This window comes from Dama dama, chromosome 1 (genome assembly GCF_033118175.1).
Source record: "Dama dama isolate Ldn47 chromosome 1, ASM3311817v1, whole genome shotgun sequence".
NCBI classification, from domain to species: Eukaryota; Metazoa; Chordata; class Mammalia; order Artiodactyla; family Cervidae; genus Dama; species Dama dama.
The window spans coordinates 3,677,810-3,702,367 of NC_083681.1; the positions used below are offsets into that span (position 1 = coordinate 3,677,810).

A 24,558-nucleotide genomic window follows, 5' to 3' on the forward strand; every position below is an offset into this window, starting at 1 on the left:
GCTTGAGAGGCTATTCCAAAGACTGGAGAGCATGTTTGTAAGATGAAAAGTGCTAATGGAGGTAAACTTCAGAGAGGACAGAAGAACCCAAGGGACGAGTTCAAGGGGGATGGGTGAACTAGGGTATAAGCATAAGAATTGACCTTGGGAAGAAGTGGGATGCTTTTGTCATTGAAGGAGAAGAGAGAAGAGAGAAAATGGGAGAAAACGATTTCAGAATTAAAATGCTTCAAATATAAACCATTGAATCAAGTAAGATTAGGGCCTTGCCACCTGCTAGGAGTTTAGAAGCACACACCCTGGGCCAGTGGGAGCATTCTGGCAGAAGCATGAAGCCGGGGCAGCTGCTCTGCGTATCCTGCTCTCCAAATTCCAGCCCAGGTGGCTTGTGTATCCTTAGCCATATGGTCAGTAGAAACTTTCCAGAGCGTGAGATTGAAAACACTGAGATAGAATTGCTTTCAGGGTCAGGACATTTCATTAATAGAGAGTCTAAGAGTTGGCATCAGCCATGACCCACCAGCAGCTGGCACCTGGCCCTTTCTGAGCTCTACATCTGTCCACAGAGATGCGGTTCCCAATCCCAGGACAGCCACTGGCTGTGAAACTGCTGGGCTCAGGTACTCTGACTCCTACTTTGCAGAAGAACTTACCAGGCTCTGATTTCTTTTTTGTTGTTGCCTTTTTTTTTTTTTTTTTAATTTTATGTATTTATTTATGGCTGCACTGCATTTAGGGTCTTTGTGTGTGGGCTTTCTCTGGTTGCAGCAGTGGGTGCTACTCTTTATGTTGTGGAACATGCAACTCTCATTGCCATAGCTTCTCTTGTTGTGGAGCATGGGCTCCAGGGCACATGGGCTTCGCTAGTTGCAGTTCATGGGCTCCAGGGTGCAGGATTAGTAGCTGTAGCACTTAGTCACCTTGCAGCATGAGGAATCTTCCTGGACCAGGGATCGAACCTGTGGCCCCTTCTTTGGCAGGCGGATTCTTTACCACTGGACCACCAGGGAAGTCCCAGGCTCTGATTCCTTTGATCCAAGGGTGAACTTTGGAAGGAAGGAGCAGCTTTCCGTGAGGTGGATCCTGGTGCCTCAGCAGAGAGCACCAGGAAGCCACATCATCCATGGGGAAAAAAAGACGCAGACAGAAGGACCCATTTCTCATCAGTGGCTGAGTTTGGAGTTAATCATCTGTGGACATCAGTAAAATGTGGGGTTTTTCCCCTTTGAGAACATCAATAGCCACAGCAAGGCATTAAATAATACATGTTAGCTATGTATTCATTATTATGTAAGAGGTATTATATCACCCAGTTCCAACCCATTTCTCAGCCTTGTTCCTCCTGGGAGGCTCAGAGGTGAGGCAGAAATATTTGTCTCGGATATGAGAGTTTTAAAAATAACTGAAAAATTGATGTGTGAAAGAAATGAATAAGATGAAAATTTGAGTGAGCATTTTAATAGTTTTGGCGGAAGAACTTTCTGAAACCAGTAGCAGTAAAGTAAGACTTATAGATTTACTAATATTTTTAAAAAGCAAAATAAAAAAGGGATTTTAAAAACACTGTACACAAAATTAAAAGACATGAAAAATAGAGGTAAGTATCTGCAATGAATACCCATAGATGTTACCATTTCAAATATAACAAGAATCTTTAAAAATTAGTTTAAAAATATGACCACTCCAATTGAAATATGGGCAAAGGGTTTGTATAGGTAATTCACATTTAAAATAAACTATAAACTCCTTACTATGGCTTTATAGGTTCTATGAATCTTCATTGCCTAGCTCTCTGAGTTCAGATCCTAAAGCTTCCTCTCCTGCTAACCACTGTCTAGCCACATGAGGGTTCTTCTAGCCCTCAAATGAGCTAAAACTCATCCCTACCTTACACCATTTACACTTGCTATTTCCTGTTTTTGTCCCATATCTTTGCATGCCTACTTCTTTCTCATAATTTGGGTTATAGCTTAAATATCACATCTTCAGAAAAACCTTCAGCAATTACCCAACTTAGGAAAGTCCCCATACCAAGTCATTCTTCATCACATCATCTTGTCTTATTTTTTATAGCTTGTGTCAATCTGAAACTTTGGGTGTGTGTGTATATGTGTGTGCTCTATCTCCCCCAACTCTCATTAGAAGGCAGGCTTCATGAGGGAAGAGCCACCTGACCCTAGTGTATTGCAGTATCCCCAGCACATAAAACATTTCCTGGTGTATAGTAGAAGTTCAAATGACTGAAAGAGTGAAGAAAAATTGTCAATAAACATGAACAAAGTTTTGATTCTATGGGTAATCAAAGAAATGTAAATTGAAACAATGAGAACTAATTGGGTTTAAAATTAAAAAGAATATGAAGAGGGTTGGGATAGGAGGGGGATTGAAACAATGAGAGCTTTTTAACCAATTGGATTGATAATGAAAAAGAATATGAAGCGTGTTGGGATAGGAGGGGGAGGGAGGCTCTACAGGGAAGATATATATATATAACTGATTCACATCGTTGTACAGCAGAAACCAACACAACTTTGTAAAGCAATTATCCTCCAATTAACTAAAATCTTTAGAAATATGATATGTTTGCTGTTGGGGATATAAATTGGTTGATACTTTATGGGTGACAAATTGGTAAAAAGCATTAAATTTTAAAATTTTCAAGTCTTTGAGCCACAATTCTATTTCTATGAAGAGTCCTAAAAGAAGATTACTTCTGCTTCAGACTAAAGTAATAAACCCTTAGATCCAAGAAGCTCAATGAATCCCCAACACAAGAAACATGAAGATAACACCAAAGCAAATCATAATAAAATTGCTTGAAATCTTGTATAAAGAGAAAATTTTAACAGCTAGAGGAAAAGAGATTCAATATATTCAGAAGAACAAAATTAAAGATGGCAGCATATTTCTCATTGGAAACAATGCAGACAGATGATAGTGGAGCAACATCTTTAAAGAACTGAAAGAAAACTGTCAACCTACAATTTTGTAGGACTTTCCAGGTGGCACAGGCATAAAGAATCGACCTACAGTGCAGGAAACTTGGGTTCAATCCCTGGTTAGGAAGATCCCCTGGAGAAGGGAATGGCAAACCACTCCAGTATTCTTGCCTGGGAAATCCCATGGACAGAAGAGCCTGGCAGGCTATATGGTCCATGGGATTGCAAAAGAGTTGGACATGACTTAGCAGCTAAACAATGACACAGTTCCACACTTACAAAAAAAAAAAAAAAATCTGGTTTGGGTTGACTTATACTCGCCCTTTAGACTTTCCGGTGGCTCAGCAGTAAAGAATCCACCTGCAGTGCAGGAGACCCGGCTTTGATCTTTGGGTCCAGAAGATTCCCTGGAGGAGGGCACAACAATGTACTCCAGTATTCTTGCCTGGAGAATCCCGTGGACAGAGAAGCCTGGCGGGTTACAGTCCATAGTGTTGCGTAGAGTTGGGCAGGACTGAAGTGAATGAGCATGCATGTGCATGCCCCAACCCCACAAATTCAAAGTTATAAACCCCAGTAGCTCAGAATATCATTGTATGTAGAGACCAGATATGATTAAAACAAACTGAGGTCATCTGAATAGACCCTGTGTTGTGCTTAGTTGCTCTTTGTGACCCCTTGCTCTGTAGCCCACCAGGCTCCTCTATTCATGGGGTTCTCCAGGCAAGAATACTGGAGGGGATTACCATGCCCTCCTCCAGGGGATCTTCCCAACCCAGGGATCGAACCCAGGTCTCCCACATTGCAGGTGGATTCTTTACCAGTTGAGCTACCAGGGAAGCCCCAAAGTAGTTAGGCATTATACACTGGCCAGGAATCAAACCCAGGTCTCCTGCGTGGAAGGCAAGAATTCTACCACTGAACCACCAATGCTTTGCCTACTAGGTAATAGACCCTAATCCAATATAATTGCTGTCCTAAAAAGAAAAGAAATCAGGACACAGATGCAGTATGATAGTCAGCTATGTTACAAAAGTGAAAACGCCGAGAGAGGCCTCAGGAGAAACCTAACACCTTCATGTTGGACTGCTGCCCTCTAGAATTGAGGGAAAATAAATTTCTGCTGTTTCAGACATCAGTCCAGTTATTTTGTTATGGCGGCCCTAGAAAACTAATATAACATCCTTTTAAAATGAAGACAAATTAGACTTTTTAGATATAAAATGTCTGAAAGCATTCATCACTAGCAGATCTACACAATACAAAATATTAAACAAGCAGAAGGAAAATAATAAATTAAAATGTAGGTCTATACAAAGGAATGTGGAACTTTGGAAAGATTAACTACATAAGTAAATATGCAAGAACTTTAAAACTATTCACACTTCTTTAAAAGAGCATCAGTTGTTTAAACAGAATAATAAATGTAATGTGGGGTTTGTAATATATACAAAAATAAAATGTTTGACAACAATAGTATAAAGGCTATATACTTGGGGAAGAAATTGAAGGGGAGAAATCGGAGTATATTATTTTAAGGTTCTTATACCACGGTGAAGCAGCATAATGTGACCTTACTGATTCTGGACCCAGCTTCAACGTGCGTGTGTAGTTTTTTCCATACCACCAAACAGTTCTCCAACACTAGCTCGTTGTCCCACAATTCTATTCAATTGTAACACTATGTACCTGGGGACAGGCAAATATTACATCACTTATATGTGGACTCTAAAATATTACAAAAATGAACTTATTTACAGAACAGAAACAGACTCACAGACATAGAAAGCAAATTTATGGTTACCAAAGGGGAAAGGAGGGAGGGATAATCTGAGAATTGGGGGTTAACCAATCAGACTCACTCTCGGTTTCACTCTTGCAGTCCTGTCTGGCTCTGTGACCCCGTGGACTGTAGCTCTCCAGGCTCCTCTCTCCATGGGATTTCCCAGGCAAGAATACTGGAGTAGGTTGCCATTTCCTACTCCAGGGGATCTTCTTGACCCAGGGATCAAACCCATGCCTCTAGCATCTCCTGCATTGGCAGGCAGATTCTTTTACCACTAGGGCCACTTGGGAAGCCCAACAGATACAGACTATATATAGTCTGTAATACTATATATAGTCTTTTATATATAAAATACATAAACTGTAGAAGGACCTACTATATAGCACAGGGAAGGACACTGAATATCTTGCAAAGTAATCTGAAAGTACTCTGCATCACTTTTGGTGTACACCTGAAACATTGTAGATCAATTATACTTCAATTAAAACAAAAGAAAAAGAAATCAAGAACCAAAGGGAGAAAAAAAAAAGACACTCTTAAAAAACTACTGTCTTGTCTGAGCTTCAAAATATATGCCCTTTCCTCTTTCTTCTCTTTCCTTCTCATAGTCCTCTCTCTTTCACACCTCAAATACCCCCCACCTGATCCTCCCTTCAGAATCGTCAATCCTTACTTCCTCTGTTGGACACCAGAATTCCATAGTCCCAGGCATTTGATGACTGTCAGTGGCTTGACCTGGCTTAACAGAACTGTGGGGTGAACTCTGGTCTTATCTTCCAGCTCTGCTAGGAAAGAGAGGAGGAGGGCAAGGGAGCTTTTGGGCAGTTAAATACTAGGAAGATAGAACAGTGGAAGCGGGTAGAGTTTTTTCACTCTAAGCCACAGATATTTTTCCCCCAAAAGATATCTGAAATGAAACATATTTTACCATGACCTAGAGTCATTTCTTTCTTCAGACTTTCCTATTCCCAAAATGGGGATTTAGAGGAGTTCAAATTTCTTCTTTTGGCTTATTTCTTAGAAAACAAAAATCCAGGCTATGGATACACACCCATCCCTCCTCACCCTGGTAACAAGCCAGAGACTTCTCTCACTGTCTGGCCATGAGGGCCCCATAACTTCATTCTGAACCTATGTTTCTCTTCTGAGTTCTGGAGTGAGGAAGATGGGGAAGATTTAATTGACTCTATCAACACGCTCCCTATCTAATCTGGATAAATTAAAGGCTCCAATCAATCACAAGAAAACCATAGTGAACGTTGACATGTGGAGGGAGAACAGGAGGAAGATGGCTGGCCATCAGCCACCCTTCTTACTGCTCCTACTTTCTGCCCCGTAGTCCAGATCAGGTACCCAGTAGGAGGCAGCAGAGCACATGTAAGCGGAGGAAGAGGATGCTGAGGAAGTAAAGACCGCCCAAAGGAGAACAGAGGCTTTGTATTCCAAGCTTCCCATAGCAAGGGGGTCAGCATCATCACTTGCCATTGGCAGAGAGTCAAAGTCAAGCAGGGAGTGGGAAAGCTCAACCATTTAAAAAAAAAAAAAAGTGTAGGGATAGTTTCAAGATTGGATGTTTTGATTGGCAATTTTGCTTGGGGAAGTGGGAGTTACAGAAGGAAAACATCTGTGTGATTGACTTGGGGAACATATATGGCTTCCTATGCTTGTTCCAGAGTTGAAAACATTGATGAGTGAAAAATAAGAAAGTTGGACATCATTGGCCAAGGCCTCACCACTCCAGGACAATTCTGCCAAGGTTGTGACTGAGCTTCCTGGATTGGTAGCTGCAGAATTCTGTTGTAAGATATGATCTGGCTGCTGTCTGCAGGTGTATTCAATCTCTTATCACTTAACCACCATGCTCGGTCTGCCTTCTTGAAGCTTCTCAGGGGCCACCCATAAAAAGCTGACTTGTCTTCAGATCCTAGACTTCTGTGGAGTGTTAGCATGACCAACCTTACATTAGTTATCTATTGCCATGTAAGAAATTACCCCCAGTATTTAATGACTTAATACACTTATTATCACACAATTTCTGTGGGTCAAGAATCCAAGTGTGACTTAGCTGGTCCTCTGTGGTTGTCCCACAAGAATGCAATCAGGTGTGGGGGAGGAAGAAATTTTCCCCTGCCCTTCTAGATTCTTCTGGCTGGTCTAAGAATTAAGTTGACATGAGGCAGATTAACAGGAGAAAGTCAAATGAAAGTTTAATGATATGTATACATGGGAGAGACCCAGGAAAACTGAGTAACTTGCCACAATGGCTGAAACCTCCATCTTAAATGCCATCATCAGCTAATGACAAAAGAGAAGGTTGAGGGTAGTGATTTGGGACTTCAAAACGGAGAAAAGGCAATTCACGTGGAGATGGAAAAGCAAATGTCTCCTAAACAAATGTTTGCTGGGCCAGGCAGATCAATGGACTCTGAAGAGCTAACCCCACCACAGCTGGCCAATACCCCTTGCAGATCTGTCTGGTGATAGCTCTATTCAGTAACAGGCCCAGTATATAAAATCTTTTAGGCAGTTAGAGGGACGGTCAAAGTTTCTTCCTGAGTCTTTTGAAGCTTGACTGGTTTCAGCTCTAAGTAATCTGCATGCCAAGGAGACATTTTAGGGGCAGCCAGTTTTGCTCCCTGACAAAGGTATGACTCACGTCTTAGAACATTCATGCAGCTATAACAATATACCACAGGCTGGGTAGCTTATAAGCAAGAGAAATTTACTTTTCTATTCCAGAGTCTGGAAACTCCAAGATCACGGTGTCAGCCCATTTGGTGTTGGATAAGAAGCCACTTCCTGGTTCATTTGTTGTTGTTAAGCCACTCAGTCATGTCCAACTCCTTGCAACCCCACGGACTGCAGAACAACAGGCTTCCCTATCCATCACCAACTCCTGGAGCTTGCTCAAACTCATGTCCATCAAGTCAGTGATGCCATCCAACCATCTGTTGTCCCCTTTTCCATCTACCTTCAGTCTTTTCCAGCATCAGAGTCTCTTCTAATGAGTCAGTTCTTTGCATCAGGTGGCCCAAAGAATTGGAGTTTCAGCTTCAGCATCAGTCTTTCCAGTGAATATTCAAGACTGATTTCCTTGAGGATTCACTGGTTTAATCTCCTTGAAGTCAAAAGGGCTCTCAAGAGTCTTCTCTAACACCACAGTTCAAAAGCATCAATTCTTTGGGGCTCAGCCTTCTTTATGGTCCAACTCTCACATCCATACATGACTACTGGAAAAGCATGGCATTCTTGGTTCATAGACTGATTCTTTCTGTTATAACTTCATACACAGATGTCACTGACACATTGGCACTTGCCAAGAGCATTTGCCAGTGACTGAACAACAGCAACAAGAGCATTTGCCATCTGCCTCTCTGGAGACTGAACCCGGTGTTGCTACAGCTGTTGACCTTCAACACTGTCTGACAGAGCTCAGCATGCAGTGAGGCACTCTGCTCCAGTGAATCTGGTGGGACAGGCCTTTCAGTTCATTAAGTTCAGTCGTTCAGTCAAGTCCAACTCTTTGTGACCCCATAGACTGTGCAACCAGGTCTCCCTATCCATCACCAACTTCTGGAGCTTATTCAAACTCATGTCCATTGAGTCGGTAATGCCATCCAACCATCTCATCCTCTGTCATCCCCTTCTCCATCTGCATTCAATCTTTTCCAACATCAGGGTCTCTTCTAATGAGTCAGTTCTTCACATCAGGTGGCCAAAATATTGGAGTTTGAGCTTCAGCATCAGTCCTTCCAATAAATATTCAGGAATGATTTTCTTCAGGATTGACTGGTTTGATCTCCTTGCAGTCCAAGTGACTCTCAAGAACCTTCTCCAACACCACAGTTCAAAAGCATCAGTTCTTCAGTTCTCAGCTTTCTTTATGGTCCAACTTTCACATCCATACATGACTACTGGAAAAAACATAGCTTTGACTACATGGACCTTTGTCAGCAAAGTAATGTCTCTGCTTATTAATATGCTGTCGATGTTGGTCATAGCTTTTCTTCCAAAGAGCAAATGGCTTTTAATTTCATGGCTGCTGTCACCATCTACAGTGATTTTGGAGCCCAACAAAATAAGCTCTCTCATTGTTTCCATTGTTTCCCCCTCAATTGCCATGGAGTGATGGGACCAGATGTCATGATCTTCGTTTCTTGAATATTGAGTTTTTAAGCCAGCTTTTTCACTCTCCTCTTTCACTTTCATCAAGAGGCTCTTTAGTTCTTCTTCACTTTCTACCATAAAGGTGGTCTCATCTGCATATATGAGGTTATTGATATTTCTCCTGGCAATCTTGATTCCAGCTTGTGCTTCATCCAGCTTGGCATTTCACATGATGTACTCTGCATATAAGTTAAATAAGCAGGGTGACAGTATACAGTCTTGATGTACTCCTTTCCCAATATGGAACCAGTTTGTTCCATGTCCAGTTCTAACTGTTGCTTCTTGACCTGCATACAGATTTCTCAGGAGGCAGGTAAGGTGGTCTGGTAGTCCCCTCTCTTGAAGATTTTCCACACTTTGTTGTGATCTACACAGTCAAAGTCTTTGGGGGAGGGGGGGTAATCAATAAAGCAGAATTAGATGTTTTTTTTGAATTCTCTTGCTTTTCCTATGATCCAACAGATGTTGGAAATTTGATCTCTGGTTTCTCTGCCTTTTCTAAATCCAGCTTGAACATCTGGGAATTCTCAGTCACATGCTGTTGAAGCCTTGCTTTGAGAATTTTAAGCATTACTTTGCTAGCGTATGAGATGAATGCAATTTTCAGCATTTGAACATTCTTTGGCATTGCCTTTCTTTGGAATTGGAATGAAAACTGACCTTTTTCAGTCCTGTGGCCACTGCTGAGTTTTCCAAATTTGCTGGGATATTGAGTGCAGCACTTTCACAGTATCATCTTTCAGGATTTGAAATAGCTCAGCTGGAATTTCATCACCTCCACTAGCTTTGTTCATAGTGATGCTTCCTAAGGCCCACTTGACCTCACATTCCAGGATGACCGGCTCTAGGTGAGTGATCACACCATCGTGATTCTCTGGGTCATGAAGATCTTTTTTGTACAGTTCTTCTGTGTATTCTTGCCACCTCTTCTTAATATCTTCTGCTTCTGTTAGGTCTCTACCATTTCTGTCCTTTATTGAGCCCATCTTTGCATGAAATATTCCCTTGGTATCTCTAAATTTTCATGAAGAGATCTCCAGTCTTTCCCATTCTATTGTTTTCGTCTATTTCTCTGCAGTGATCACTGAGGAAGACTTTCTTATCTCTCCTTGCTATTCTTTGGAACTCTGCATTCAGATGGGTATAGCTTTCCTTTTCTCCTTTGCCTTTAGCTTCTCTTATTTTCTCAGGCTATTTGTAAGGCCTCCTCAGACAGTCATTTTGCCTTTTTGCATTTCTTTTTCTTGGGGATGGTCTTGATCACTGCCTCCTGTACGATGTCATGAACCTCCATCCATAGTTTTTCAGGCACTCTGTCTATCAGATCTAATCCCTTGAATCTACTTGTCACGTACCCTGTATAATCATAAGGGATTTGATTTAGGTCATATGAATGGTCTAGTGGTTTTCCCTACTTTCTTCAAGTCTGAATTTTGCAATAAATAATTCTTGATGTGAGCCACAGTCAGCTCCCTGTCTTCTTTTTGCTGACTCTAAGCTCTTCTCCATCTTTCGCTGCAAAGAATATAATCAATGTGATTTCAGTATTGACCATCTGGTGATGTTCATGTGTAGGTTTGTCTCTTGTGTTGTTGGAAGAGGATGTTTGCTATGACCAGTGAGTTCACTTGGCAAAACTCTGTTAACTTTTGCCCTGCTTCATTTTGTACTCCAAGGCCAAATTTGCCTGTTAATTCCAGGTATCTCTTGACTTCCTCCTTTTGCATTCAAGTCCCGTATGATGAAAGAAACACCTTTTTTGGGTGTTAGTTCTAGAAGGACTTCTAGGTGTTCATAGAACCATTCAACTTCAGCTTCTTTGGATTACTGGTTGGGGCATAGACTTGGATTACTGTGATATTGAATTATTTGCCTTGGAAATGGACAGAGATCATTCTGTCATTTTGGAGATTACACTTAAGTACTGCATTTCAGACTATTTTGATGACTATGAGGTAACTCCATTTCTTCTAAGAGATTCTCACCCACAGTAGTAGATATAATGGTCATCTGAATTAAATTCGCCCATTCCAGCCCATTTTAGTTCACTCTTGCCATCTCCTATTTGACCACTTCTAATTTACCTTGATTTAACATTCCAGGTTCCTATGCAATATTGCTCTTTATAGCATCAGACTTTACTTCCGTCACCAGTCACATCCACAACTAGGCATAGTTTTTCCTTTGGCTCCGTCTCTATTCTTTCTGGAGTTATTTCTCCACTCTTCTCCAGTAGCATATTGGGTACCAATCAACTTGTGGAGTTCATCTTTCAGTGTCATATCTTTTTGCCTTTTCATGGGATTCTCAAAGCAAGAATACTGAAGTGGTTTCCCATCCCTTCTCCAGTGGAGCACGTTTTGTGAGAACTTTCCACCATGACCCATCCATTTGGGTGGACCTATACAGCATGGCTCATGGTTTCATTGAGCTAGACAAGGCTGTGGTACAGGTCTTTAGGTAGTTAGATATTTTCAGGAACTGATTTCATAATCCCAATTCTTGCATCTCTTCATATTTAGAAAATCACTAAATCCCTTCATGGTGACATCAGCTTCTCCTAACTGGCAGAAAACTGTTTGTAAACTAAGCGATTGATTGCACTGAACTCCCCCTTCACCAAAATCTTATATATTGACCATCCCACTGCTTCTTCAGAGAAGTCTTTCAGAGCTATCTGAAGTGCTGTCTCCTGGGCTGCAGTCCTCATTTTGCCTCAAATAAAACTCGACTCACAACTCTCAAGTTGTCCATCTCTTTTAGTTGACACAGAGGAAGTGAAGAATCTCTTTGGAGTCTCTTTTATAAGGGTACTAATCTCATTCATGGGGGCCCAACCTCATGACCTAATTATCTCTCAAAGTCCCTACTTCCTAATACCATCACCTTGTAGTGGATGGATTTCAACATGTAAATTTTGAGGGGGATACAAATATTCAGGCCATAGCAACGCAGTTCTGTAGCCATCTTAAGGCTCAACTGGAGAAGTATCAACTTCCAAGTTTACTCACAGCTATCCTCCTCACCAGGTTGTTGGAAGGTTTCAGTGTTTTAAGGCCTATTGCACTGAGGGCCTCAGTACCTCCCAGGCTTTTAGCCAGAGGCCACTTACAGCTTCTTGCTCTTTGTGTCCTTCAACATGTCTCCAAAGCTCCCCACAAGGCAGCTTATTTCATCAGAACCTGCAAACCAAGAAGAGCTAGAGAAAAAGAGTGCAAACTAGGCAGAAGTCAGAGTCTTTTGCACTCTAATCTCAGAAGGGACATCCAATCACTTTTGCCATGTATCCTATTCACTAAAGATCTTAATGACCCAGATAACCATGATGGTGTGCTCACTCACCTAGGGCCAGACATCCTGGAATGTGAAGTCAAGTGGTCCTTAGGAAGCATCACTATGAACAAAGCTAGTGGAGGTGATGGAATTCTAGCTGAGCTATTTAAAACCCTAAAAGATGATGCTGTGAAAGTGCTGCAATCAATATCCCAGCAAATTTGGAAAACTGAGCAGTTGTCATAGGACTGGAAAAAGTCATTTTCACTCCAATCCCAAAGAAAGGCAATGCCAAAAAAACATTCAAACTACTGCACAATTGCACTTATCTCATGCTAGCAAAGTAATGCTCAAAATTTTCCAAGTGCATCTTCAACAGCTTGGAGCCAAGTGAGATTCCAAGCGAGGCTTCAGCAGAATCAAGAATTACAGATGTTCAAACTGGATTTGGAAAGACAGAGGAACCAGAGATCAAATTGTCAACATCCGTTGGATCATAGAAAAAGCAAAGGAATTCCAGAAAAAACCCTGGAGATGAAATGATCACTCACTCCAGTATTCTTGCCTGGAAAATCCCATGGATGGAGGAGCCTGGCAGGCTACAGTCCATGGGGTCGCAAAGAGTCAGACAAAATTGAGTGACTTCACTTTCCAGAAAAGCATCTACTTCTGCTTTATTGATTACACCAAAGCCTTTGTGTGGATCACAACAAACTGTGGGAAATTCTTCAAGAGACGGAAATACCAGGACACTTCCCCTGTCTCCTGAGAAATCTGTATGCAGGTCAAGAAGCAACAGTTAGAATGGACATGGAACAACAGACTGGTTCCATATTAGAAAAGGAGTACATCAAGGCTGTATATTGCCACCCTGCTTATTTAACTTATTTGCAGAGTACATCATGTGAAATGCCAAGCTGTATGAAGTACAAGCGGGAATCAAGATTGCCAGGAGAAATATCAATAACCTCAGATATGCAGATGACACCACCCTTACGGTAGAAAGCAAAGAGGAACTAAAGAGCCTCTTGATGAAAGCGAGAGAAGGTTAAAAAGCTGGCTTAAAACTCAACTTTCAAAAAATGAAGATCATGGCATCCGGTCCTATCACTTCATGGCAAATAGGAGGGGAAACAGTGGAAACAGTGAGAGACTTTATTTTGTTGGGCTCCAAAATCACTGCAGATGGTGACTGCTGCCATGAAATTAAAAGATGTTTGCTTCTTGGAAGAAAAGCATATTAAAAAGCAGAGACATTACTTTGCAAACAAAGGCCCATCTAGTCAAAGCTATGGTTTTTCCAGTAGTCATGGATGGATGTGAGAATTGGACCATAAAGAATGCTGAGCACTGAAGAATTGATGCTTTTGAACTGTGGTGTTGGAGAAGACTCTTTGGACTGCAAAGAAGAAGTCCTTTGGACTACAAGGAGATCAAACCAGTCAATCCTGAAGGAAATCATTCCTGAATATTCATTGGAAAGACTGATGACGCTGAAACTCCAATACCTTGGCCACCTGATGCAAAGAACTAACTCTTTGGAAAAGACCCTGAAGCTGGAAAAGATTGAAGGCAGGAGGAGAAGAAGACAGAGGATGAGCTGTTTGGATGGCATCACTGACTCGATGGACGTGAGTTTGAGCGTTTGAGCAAGCTCTGAGAGTTGGTGATGGAAAGGGAAACCTGGCATGTTGCAGTCCATGGAATTGCAATGAGGCTGACACAACTAAGGGACTGAACTGACTGATGGACTAGGTCCAGCCCACAAGCAAAGGGAGAGGGTTAAATAAGGAAATGAATACCAGGAGTGGATCATAGGGGCCATCATGGGAAGATGTCTTACACAATATTTTGTCAAATAAAAGTGGTAAGATTTTATAAGAAGGGATTACTGCAAAGTGAGGAGAGGGACTATTGCAATAAGGAGAACACTGTCCAAAAGGCCAGCAAGCATCTCAAGAGAGTTGGGTAAAGAGTTTTCTTTTATAGAGCAGAGCAAACAAGGCTAGGAAAGATCCATGTGGTGAAGTGGGATGAAGGCATCTCATGAAATAGTTCAGAGAGGGTTTTACCCTGAGTCTAAGTCTCTAAATAAACTTACTAAACTAAAAGTTAGTAAACTAACTTTAGTAAACTAAAGTTTACTAAATAAACCATAGTGAGGGGCTATATGCTGGCTCAGATTGAGGATGTGGGCAAAGTTCAGGGGCCTTAATAAGTGAGAGAGGTTTAACCAAAGTTTGCTTAACAACATTTTGTCTTTAATGATCAGTGGGACAAAAACAATTCATTTAGTGACTTTTGAGGCCAACAATGGGAATTTGGAGTGTCTATGTCTAGCCTTGTCATCCTAGGAGACTGGAATGCAAAAGTAGGAACACAAGAGATAAAGAGATACCTGGAGGAACAGACAAATTTGACTTTGGAATACAAAATGAAGCTTGGCAAAGGTGAACAGAGTTTTGCCAAGAGACTGCACTTATCATAGCAAACACCCTCTTACAACAACACAAGACACACTACACAACTCTACACATGGACATCACCAGATGGTCAATACTGAAATAACATTGATTATATTCTTTGCAGCCAAAGATGGAGAAGAGCTACAGAGTCAGAAAAAAAAAAAAAAAAGACTGGGAGCCAGCTGTGGCTCACATCATGAATTATTTATTGCAAAATTCAGACTTGAAGAAAGTAGGGAAAACCACTAGACCATTCATATGACCTAAATCAAATCCCTTATGATTATACAGGGTACATGACAAATAGATTCAAGGGATTAGATCTGATAGACAGAGTGCCTGAAAAACTATGGATGGAGGTCCATGACATCGTACAGGAGGCAGTGATCAAGACCATCCCCAAGAAAAAGAAATGCAAAAAGGCAAAATGACTGTCTGAGGAGGCCTTACAAATAGCCTGAGAAAATAAGAGAAGCTAAAGGCAAAGGAGAAAAGGAAAGCTATACCCATCTGAATGCAGAGTTCCAAAGAATAGCAAGGAGAGATAAGAAAGCCTTCCTCAGTGATCACTGCAGAGAAATAGACGAAAACAATAGAATGGGAAAGACTGGAGATCTCTTCATGAAAATTTAGAGATACCAAGGGAATATTTCATGCAAAGATGGGCTCAATAAAGGACAGAAATGGTAGGGAAGATAGCAGAAGGGTAGAGTAGGGCAGGGTAGGGTAGGGAAGGGAAGGGTAGCAGAAGATATTAAGAAGAGGTGGCAAGAATACACAGAAGAACTGTACAAAAAAGATCTTCATGACCCAGAGAATCACGATGGTGTGATCACTCACCTAGAGACAGTCATCCTGGAATGTGAGGTCAAGTGGGCCTTAGGAAGCATCACTTGAACAAAGCTAGTGGAGGTGATGGAATTCCAGTTGAGCTATTTCAAATCCTGAAAGATGATACTGTGAAAGTGCTGCACTCAATATCCCAGCAAATTTGGAAAACTCAGCAGTGGCCACAGGACTGAAAAAGGTCAGTTTTCATTCCAATTCCAAAGAAAGGCAATGCCAAAGAATGTTCAAATGCTGAAAATTGCATTCATCTCATACGCTAGCAAAGTAATGCTTAAAATTCTCAAAGCAAGGCTTCAACAGCATGTGACTGAGAATTCCCAGATGTTCAAGCTGGATTTAGAAAAGGCAGAGAAACCAGAGATCAAATTTCCAACATCTGTTGGATCATAGGAAAAGCAAGAGAATTCAAAAAAAACATCTAATTCTGCTTTATTGATTACCACCCCCCCCCAAAGACTTTGACTGTGTAGATCACAACAAAGTGTGGAAAATCTTCAAGAGAGGGGACTACCAGACCACCTTACCTGCCTCCTGAGAAATCTGTATGCAGGTCAAGAAGCAACAGTTAGAACTGGACATGGAACAAACTGGTTCCATATTGGGAAAGGAGTACATCAAGACTGTATACTGTCACCCTGCTTATTTAACTTATATGCAGAGTACATCATGTGAAATGCCAAGCTGGATGAAGCACAAGCTGGAATCAAGATTGCCAGGAGAAATATCAATAACCTCATATATGCAGATGAGACCACCTTTATGGTAGAAAGTGAAGAAGAACTAAAGAGCCTCTTGATGAAAGTGAAAGAGGAGAGTGAAAAAGCTGGCTTAAAAACTCAACATTCAAGAAATGAAGATCATGGCATCCAGTCCCATCACTCCATGGCAAATAGAGGGGGAAACAGTGGAAACAGTGACAGACTTTATTTTGTTGGGCTCCAAAATCACTGCAGATGGTAACTGCAGCCATGAATTTCATGGCTTTTGTGAATTTCAAAGACATCTGCTCTTTGGAAGAAAAACTATGACCAACCTTGACAACATATTAATAAGCAGACATTACTTTGCTGACAAAGGTCCATGTAGTCAAAGCTATGGTTTTTTCCAGTAGTCATGTATGGATGTGAGAGTTGGGCCATAAATAAAGTTGAGAACCGAAGAATTGATGCTTTTGAACTGTGGTGTTGGAGAAGGTTCTTGAGAGTCACTTGGACTGCAAGGAGATCAAACCAGTCAATCCTGAAGGAAATCATTCCTGAATATTCATTGGAAGGACTGATGCTGAAGCTGAAACTCCAATAACTTGGCCACCTGGTGTGAAGAACTGACTCATTGGAAAAGACAGATGGTGGAAAGATTGAAGGCAGGAGGAGAAGAGGATGACAGAGGATGAAATGTTTGGATGGCATCACTGCCTCGCTGGACATGAGTTTGAGCAAGCTCTGGGAGTTGGTGATGGACAGAAAAGCCTGGTGTGCTGCAGTCCATGGGGTCACAAAAAGTCAGACACAACTTAGTGAAGTGAACTGATGGGTCTATCCTTGTCATAGGATAACAAAGAGTGTTGCCATGAACCTTATCTAAGTAATATAGGGAAGGCTGGGCCTTAGAGCTAAACCTTTTCCTAGAACAATGCAAATGGTGAGGAGATTTCTTCTCTGCTTCCCAGGATCACAGGGTTCAGGTCAAATGCAACACCACCATGCCCACTCCCATCCCTCCTGTTTCCAACATGGATCTGCTGCCAGAAGGCCAGTCCCACTTGTTTTGCCTCCAAACCCAGTTCTCCACTCAAGCAAGATGGGGAGGAGGAGGAGAAGAAAAAAGAAAGATGAAAAGAGAAAATGTTAATTGAGCACTTGCAAGTGTCAGGAGCATCCTAAAAGCTTTCTCCATGTTATCACACACGTTATCTCCACGTTATCCTCTCTAGTCTGCTCTGGCTCTGAACCACCCCATCCCCCACCCCACCTCCACCTCTGAGTCATGAACTCAAGCTGCCCCTCCCAACTTGGGATCTACTTGTTCACTTGTTTCCCTGTGTTACTATTATTTATAAACAATTTCTAGACTGCAGGCTGAGTGCCCTACACATTTTTCACCAGTTCCCGTGCCTTTCATTTTTTGTTCGTAAAAACTGAGACTGGAGGAGTGAACATTGGGTTGGGTTTACAGAATCTCCGATTTTCTTTTTCTCACGTGGCCATAAACCATAAAGTGTTCCCAAGTGGTCAGGAACAGACTCTGAAACTGAGCAGAGTCCTATGGGGCCTTCCTGGGACAGGCCTTCCACCACATCCTCTGCTTTAGCTCCTCTCTGAAGTACCTAAGTAATAGTATTTGATACACATTTCATGAGTTGTCTTGCACAAGTGAACCGCCCCCCACCACCAACTGGAAGGTGTTAACTATTTGATGACAATGAGCACATAGCCCCAGACCCCCTGAAACCTAAGGACTGATAGTGTTAACCTCTGTGGCATCGCCCTGTTAACCTCACCATTAGCCAAGCAGAGAATTGTGCACAAACTGATCACACACCTGTGACACTCCTCCCTCATCTGGATTTTAAAAGTGTTTTGTTGAAATCCTTCAAGAGTTCAGGCTTTTACAGCGTGGGCCACCCATCTCTTTGCATAGTCCTGCAAAAAAAAAAAAAAACCTTTCTCTGCTCCAAGTTCTTACATGTCAGTTTGTTTGGCTTCACTGTGCATTGGGTACACAAACTTGGACTAACACAAAATCTCAAGTCCATCTCAGAGCAGGGCAATTTCACAAAAACTGTACTTATCAGTCCTTTGTGATGATAGAATTTTTGGCAACTTTCTATCAAGACTATTCATCTATCAAATACAACTTCCTCCTATCCCATAGCAAACCCAAGAGACCAGCAGGAAGATTTCTGATATATGGCTGCTTGAGGAGTTTCTTAGCTTCTTTCCACACCTTTCTAGAAACTCCATAATCAAATAACATATTTGCTTCTCAAACCATTCCCAGCTTTCTGGCACTCACGATAGCACAGGTTTTCTCTGCCATCTGAAAGTACAGCGTTCCGATGAAAACTTGTGTAAGTTGAAACGGTGTAAAACAAAGAAGTAATTACCTTGGTATACATCTTGCTATCAGATGCACAGAATAAATGGAGATAAAGCACAGATGTTCACAGACACAGTTCAAAGTTATGATGGCTTGATGCTGAGATGCTGAATGTGGTTCCTGGGAAAGGAGCTTGGTGGCGCTGTTTTTACTCCTGGCATGTGTGCCGCCTCTATTAAAGCGTTAGCCACTTAGTCGTGTCTGACTCTGTGCGACCCCATAGACTGTGGCCTGCCAGACTCCTCTGCCCATGGAATTCTCCAGGCAAGAATACTGGAGTGGGCAGCCTTTCCCTTTTCCAGGGGATCTTCTCAACCCAGGGTCTGAACCCAGGTCTTCTGCACTGCAGGCAGATTCTTTACTGTATGAGCCACCTGGGAAGCCCTGTTATTAATGCTCCCTGCAAACAAAATTGAACACTATTTTTAATTTTTGCCTTATTTTTTTGGTAAAAGCAAAAAAAGAGGGACTCAAAAGTTGAGAATTATCTTTTATTTGGCAGATTTTCTGAGGACTTTGTTAGGGGAAGCTCACTGACTGACCACCCACCCTGGCCAGGCACCATAGTAACCATTTGCATGAGTTGTTTTAGGACAGGGGGTCCTGGTAAGGAATACGGAACTAATAAGCCACCACCAACCAGAAGAGTTCAGGAAAGGTCAAAAGGAGACACCACATATCCAACCACCTCCCAGAATCCTTGTCTCTGGCATCCATCTTGGCTGAACTAGGTGTGCACCACCAGGAAGGACTCTGAGTCAGAATGATTGGCTAAAGACAACCCGGAAATTAATCCCATCACCATAAAACCCGAGACTGCTAGCCATATGGCAATGGGAGCCACGTGGCAGTTCTCCTGGGTTCCCTTACCTGCTGCTCTCCGCCTGGGTGCCCCTTCCCATAAAATCTCTTGCTTTGTCAGCATATGTGTCTCCTCAGACAATTCACTTCCTAGTGTTAGACAAGAGCCCAGTTTCGGGCCATGGAAGGGGTCCCCCTTCCTGCAACAACTTGAGCCTGCCTCTCAGATCATTCTGAGGGACTGTTTCAAAGCAATAAAGGAGGAGCCAGGATATATAGGAGTTTCTGCAGCAAAACTCAGGCAGTCAGAACATCAGAAGATTGCTTTCAATTGATGAAAACAAATATCTCACGTTAAGGAATTTAGTGCCTTTCTATGTATGCAAAGATGCAAGAGTCTGGGTTCATTGAAATCAATCCTTTGATGTGCACCTTAACTATTTCCAGCTTTTCTCCATCCTTAATGCCCTCATGGTGCACAGGTGAGGGCTGGTACGGTGGCTACTGGCTTGATGGCTACATCTTCCGTTTACGCATCTGGCAGGCAAAATTTTTCATCCACACCTCTGTTGGATTTCTTTCAGTTAGTGAAAACAGGTTGTAGTGAAGGTCTTAAGTGAAACAGCACTTAGTGGACTTTTGAAAAGCAGGTGATATCTGTGTTTAAAATTCAACTTATTCTACAAAAGAAACAATTTCCTATGAAACACTGCAAATTAAGAGGAAATATGAAGTATAAAAAGGTAAGGTAATTACATAAACAATGTAGTTAAGAACTGTTTGGCCTTGGGGAAAATGTGACTCACCAGATTTGCAAAATCAACTCCTTAGAAAACAGAGCACCAGTAGAGAGTAAGCATATTCTAATTTTTTTTTTTTTTTAGGGTAGTAAAAACCTTTTGTGTTGGGAAATAGGCTTCTGTAAAGATAAACTCTCAGCCTCCAGACAATAGTACACAATAATAAAAGCATTATTGTCCCCATATTGTGAATAAGGTTACAAGCCTGGGCGCTCACTCAAGTTTGCAGACCCCGGAAGTGGTAAAGCATGAATTCAAACCAAACTGAACTCAAAAAGATGCAAATTGCACATGTACTCCCGAGCCCTTCTTCCCCTGAGGATGTGCATTCCTTGAAAGCAGGACTCTAAATAATGATTATTTTATGCACCTCACACAGTGCTTTACACTTTATCAGCCTTCAGTAAATATTTAGAATTCCAGACCTATAAGAACCGGGTATCAGCTAGCAATGTGTTTAAATGCATAGAACAGGGAGGAGCCAAGATGGCGGAGGAGTAGGACGGGGAGACCACTTTCTCTCCTACAAATTCATCAAAAGAATAACTGAATGCAGAGCAAACTTCGCAAAACAACTTCTGATGGCTAGCTGAGGTCATCAGGCGCCCAGAAAAGCAGCCCATTGTCTTCAAAAGGAGGTAGGACAAAATATAAAAGATAAAAAGTGAGACAAAAGAGCTAAGGACGGAGATCCGTCCCGGGAAGGGAGTCTTAGGCGGCATTGCTTGGGGTAGGGTCCGGGCCTGAGTGCCCTGAGGACAATTGGAGGGAGCTTCTGTGAGTTGCCAACTTGAACTGTGGGAGACCAAAAGAGAGAGAGAAAATTAACCGGCCCAAACACACTGCCGGCCGTTCGCAGAACAAAGAGACCGAGAAAGTCCAGAGAAGACCTCGCAGGCTGCAGACTGGCCCAGCCCCGCCGGAGGCAGGAGGCAGGGGGGAGGGGAAGGTCGCGGCGAGACACAGGGCGCAGGCACCCGACCGGCGCAGGCGGGGACTGGGGCTGGGGACGCGGAGGGCAGAAGGCGCGCGCACCCGACTGGCGCCAGCGGAAACTGAGACTGGGTCCGCGGAAGGGAGGGGGCGCGCCACACCTGGGGAGAGTGCGCCCACCAAGCCGCTGGCTGCCTGGACCGCTGTGACGGGGAAGGCACAGAGAGCAGGCGCAGCTTTTCCTTCCGCGCTTTTGTGGAACACCCGAGGGCTGGAACCTCGCGCAGCGCGGGGTGCGCTCCATATAGAACAGCCGGGAGCCTGAGCAGCGCAGACGGAGAAAGCAGCATCAGCCCCGCCCGGCAGCGCAAGCCCCTCACAGCAGTGCCGGCCCCTCCCCGCAGAGCGACGGAACCAGCTACCTGAATAAGAGTCCACCTCTGCCCGCCTGTGTCAGGGCAGAAATGAGGCTCTGAAGAGACCGGCAAACAGAAGCCAAATAACCAAAGGGAACCGCTTCAGAAGGGACTGGTACAACAGATTAAAATCCCTGTAGAAAACACTGACTACACCGGAAGGGGCCTGTAGATATCGAGAAGTGTAAGCTGGAACGAGGAGCTATCTGAAACTGAGCCGAACCCACACTGACCGCAACAGCTCCAGAGAAACTCCTAGATATATTTTTACTTTTTTTCTTTTTTTCTTTTTTATTTTTTCTCTTTTATTTTCCTTTAAAATCCCCTATTACTCCCGCATTACTCCTTAACTTTCATTTCCATAGATTTTTACGATTTTTTTAATTAGGGGAAAAAAAAATTTTTTTTTTCTTTCTCTTTTTTTTTTTCTTTTTTCTTCTTTTTTTTCTTTCCTTTTTCTCTTCTATTTTCTATTTTTCTTTTTCTCTTATTTCTTTTAAAGTCCTCTAGTACTCCTCTACTACTCCTTAATTTTCATTTTCAATGCACTATAACCTTACAAAAAAAAAAAAAGAAGAGAAGCCCTATTTTTAAACCGAAGATTATTCTCTCCCAATCTTGACTCTCTGTTTTCTACCTCAGAACACCTCTATTTCCTCCTTTCCCCTTCTCTTCCCAATCCAATTCTGTGAATCTTTGTAGGTAACTGGGCTACGGAGAACACTCTGGGAACAGACAGCTGCGTAGATCTGTCTCTCTCCTCTTGAGTCCCCCTTTTTCTCCTCCTGGTCATCTCTATCTCCCTCCTCCCTCTCCTCTTCTTCATGTAACTCTGTGAACCTCTCTGGGTGTCCCTAATGGGGGAGAATCTTTTTGGCATTAACCTAGACGTTTTCTTATCAGTGCTGTATAGTTGGAGAAGTCCTGAGACTACAGGAAGAATCAAACTGAAATCCAGAGGCAGGAGACTTAAGCCCAAAACCTGAAAACACCAGAAAACTCCTGACTACATGGAACTTTCAGTAATAAGTGACTGTCCAAAAGTCACCATACCTACACTGACACCAACCACCACCCAAGAGCCAATAAGTTTTACAGCAAGACATACCACGCAAATTCTCCAGCAACGCAGGAACATAGCCCTGAACATCAACATACAGGCTGCCCAAGGTCACACCTAACACATAGACCCATCTCAAAACTCATTACTGGACACTCCATTGCTCTCCAAAGAGAAGAAATCAAGTTCCACGCACCAGAACACTGACGCAAGCTTCCCTAACCAGGAAACCTTGACAAGCCAATCGTCTAACCCCACCCACTGGGTAAATCCTCCACAATAAAAAGGAACCACAGATCTACAGAATACAGAAAGCCCACTCCAGACACAGCAATCTAAACAAGATGAAAAGGCAGAGAAATACCCAACAGGCAAAGGAACATGAAAAATGCCCACCAAGTCAAACAAAAGAGGAGGAGATAGGGAATCTACCTGAAAAAGAATTTAGAATATTGATAATAAAAATGATCCAAAATCTTGAAAACAAAATGGAGTTACAGATAAATAGCCTGGAAACAAAGATTGAAAAGATACAAGAAATGTTTACTAAAGACCTAGAAGAAATAAAAAAGAGTCAATTAAAAATGAATAATGCAATGAATGAGATCAAAAACACTTTGGAGGGAACCAAGAGTAGAATAATGGAGGCAGAAGATAGGATAAGTGAGGTAGAAGATAAAATGGTGGAAATAAATGAAGCAGAGAGGAAAAAAGAAAAAACGATCAAAAGAAATGAGGACAACCTCAGGGACCTCTGCGACAATGTGAAATGCCCCAACATTCGAATCATAGGAGTCCCAGAAGAAGAAGACAAAAAGAAAGGCCATGAGAAAATACTCGAGGAGATAATAGCTGAAAACTTCCCTAAAATGGGGAAGAAAATAGCCACCCAAGTCCAAGAAACCCAGAGAGTCCCAAACAGGATAAACCCAAGGCGAAACACCCCAAGACACATATTAATCAAATTAACAAAGATCAAACACAAAGAACAAATATTAAAAGCAGCAAGGGAGAAACAACGAATAACACACAAAGGGATTCCCATAAGGATAACAGCTGATCTATCAATAGAAACCCTCCAGGCCAGAAGGGAATGGCAGGATGTACTGAAAGTAATGAAAGAGAATAACCTACAACCTAGATTACTGTATCCAGCAAGGATCTCATTCAGATATGAAGGAGAATTCAAAAGCTTTACAGATAAGCAAAAGCCGAGAGAATTCAGCACCACCAAACCAGCTCTTCAACAAATGCTAAAGGATCTTCTCTAGACAAGAAATGCAGAAAGGTTGTATAAACGTGAACCCAAAACAACAAAGTAAATGGCAACGGGACCACACCTATCAATAATTACCTTAAATGTAAATGGGTTGAATGCCCCAACCAAAAAAAGACTGGCTGAATGGATACAAAAACAAGACCCCTATATATGCTGTCTACAAGAGACCCACCTCAAAACAAGAGACACATACAGACTAAAAGTGAAGGGCTGGAAAAAAATATTTCATGCAAACGGAGACCAAAAGAAAGCAGGAGTCGCAATACTCATATCAGATAAAATAGACTTTCAAATAAAGGCTGTGAAAAGAGACAAAGAAGGACACTACATAATGATCAAAGGATCAATCCAAGAAGAAGATATAACAATTATAAATATATATGCACCCAACATAGGAGCACCGCAATATGTACGGCAAACACTAACGAGTATGAAAGATGAAATTAATAGTAAGACAATAATAGTGGGTGACTTTAATACCCCACTCACAACTATGGATAGATCAACTAAACAGAATTAACAAGGAAACACAAACCTTAAATGACACAATGGACCAGCTAGACCTAATTGATATCTATAGGACATTTCACCCCAAAACAATCAACTTCACCTTTTTCTCAAGTGCACACGGAAGCTTCTCCACAATAGATCACATCCTGGGCCATAAATCTGGTCTTGGAAAATTCAAAAA

General features: G+C 42.1%; 1 non-coding gene across 1 annotated transcript; it reads right to left on the minus strand.

The window, feature by feature from the left end:
- Positions 1-3,801: 3,801 nt before the first annotated feature.
- Positions 3,802-3,872, minus strand: TRNAG-UCC (transfer RNA glycine (anticodon UCC)). Its single transcript has one exon. It is a non-coding gene; the product is annotated as a tRNA-Gly (tRNA).
- Between the last annotated feature and the right edge of the window lie 20,686 nt (positions 3,873-24,558).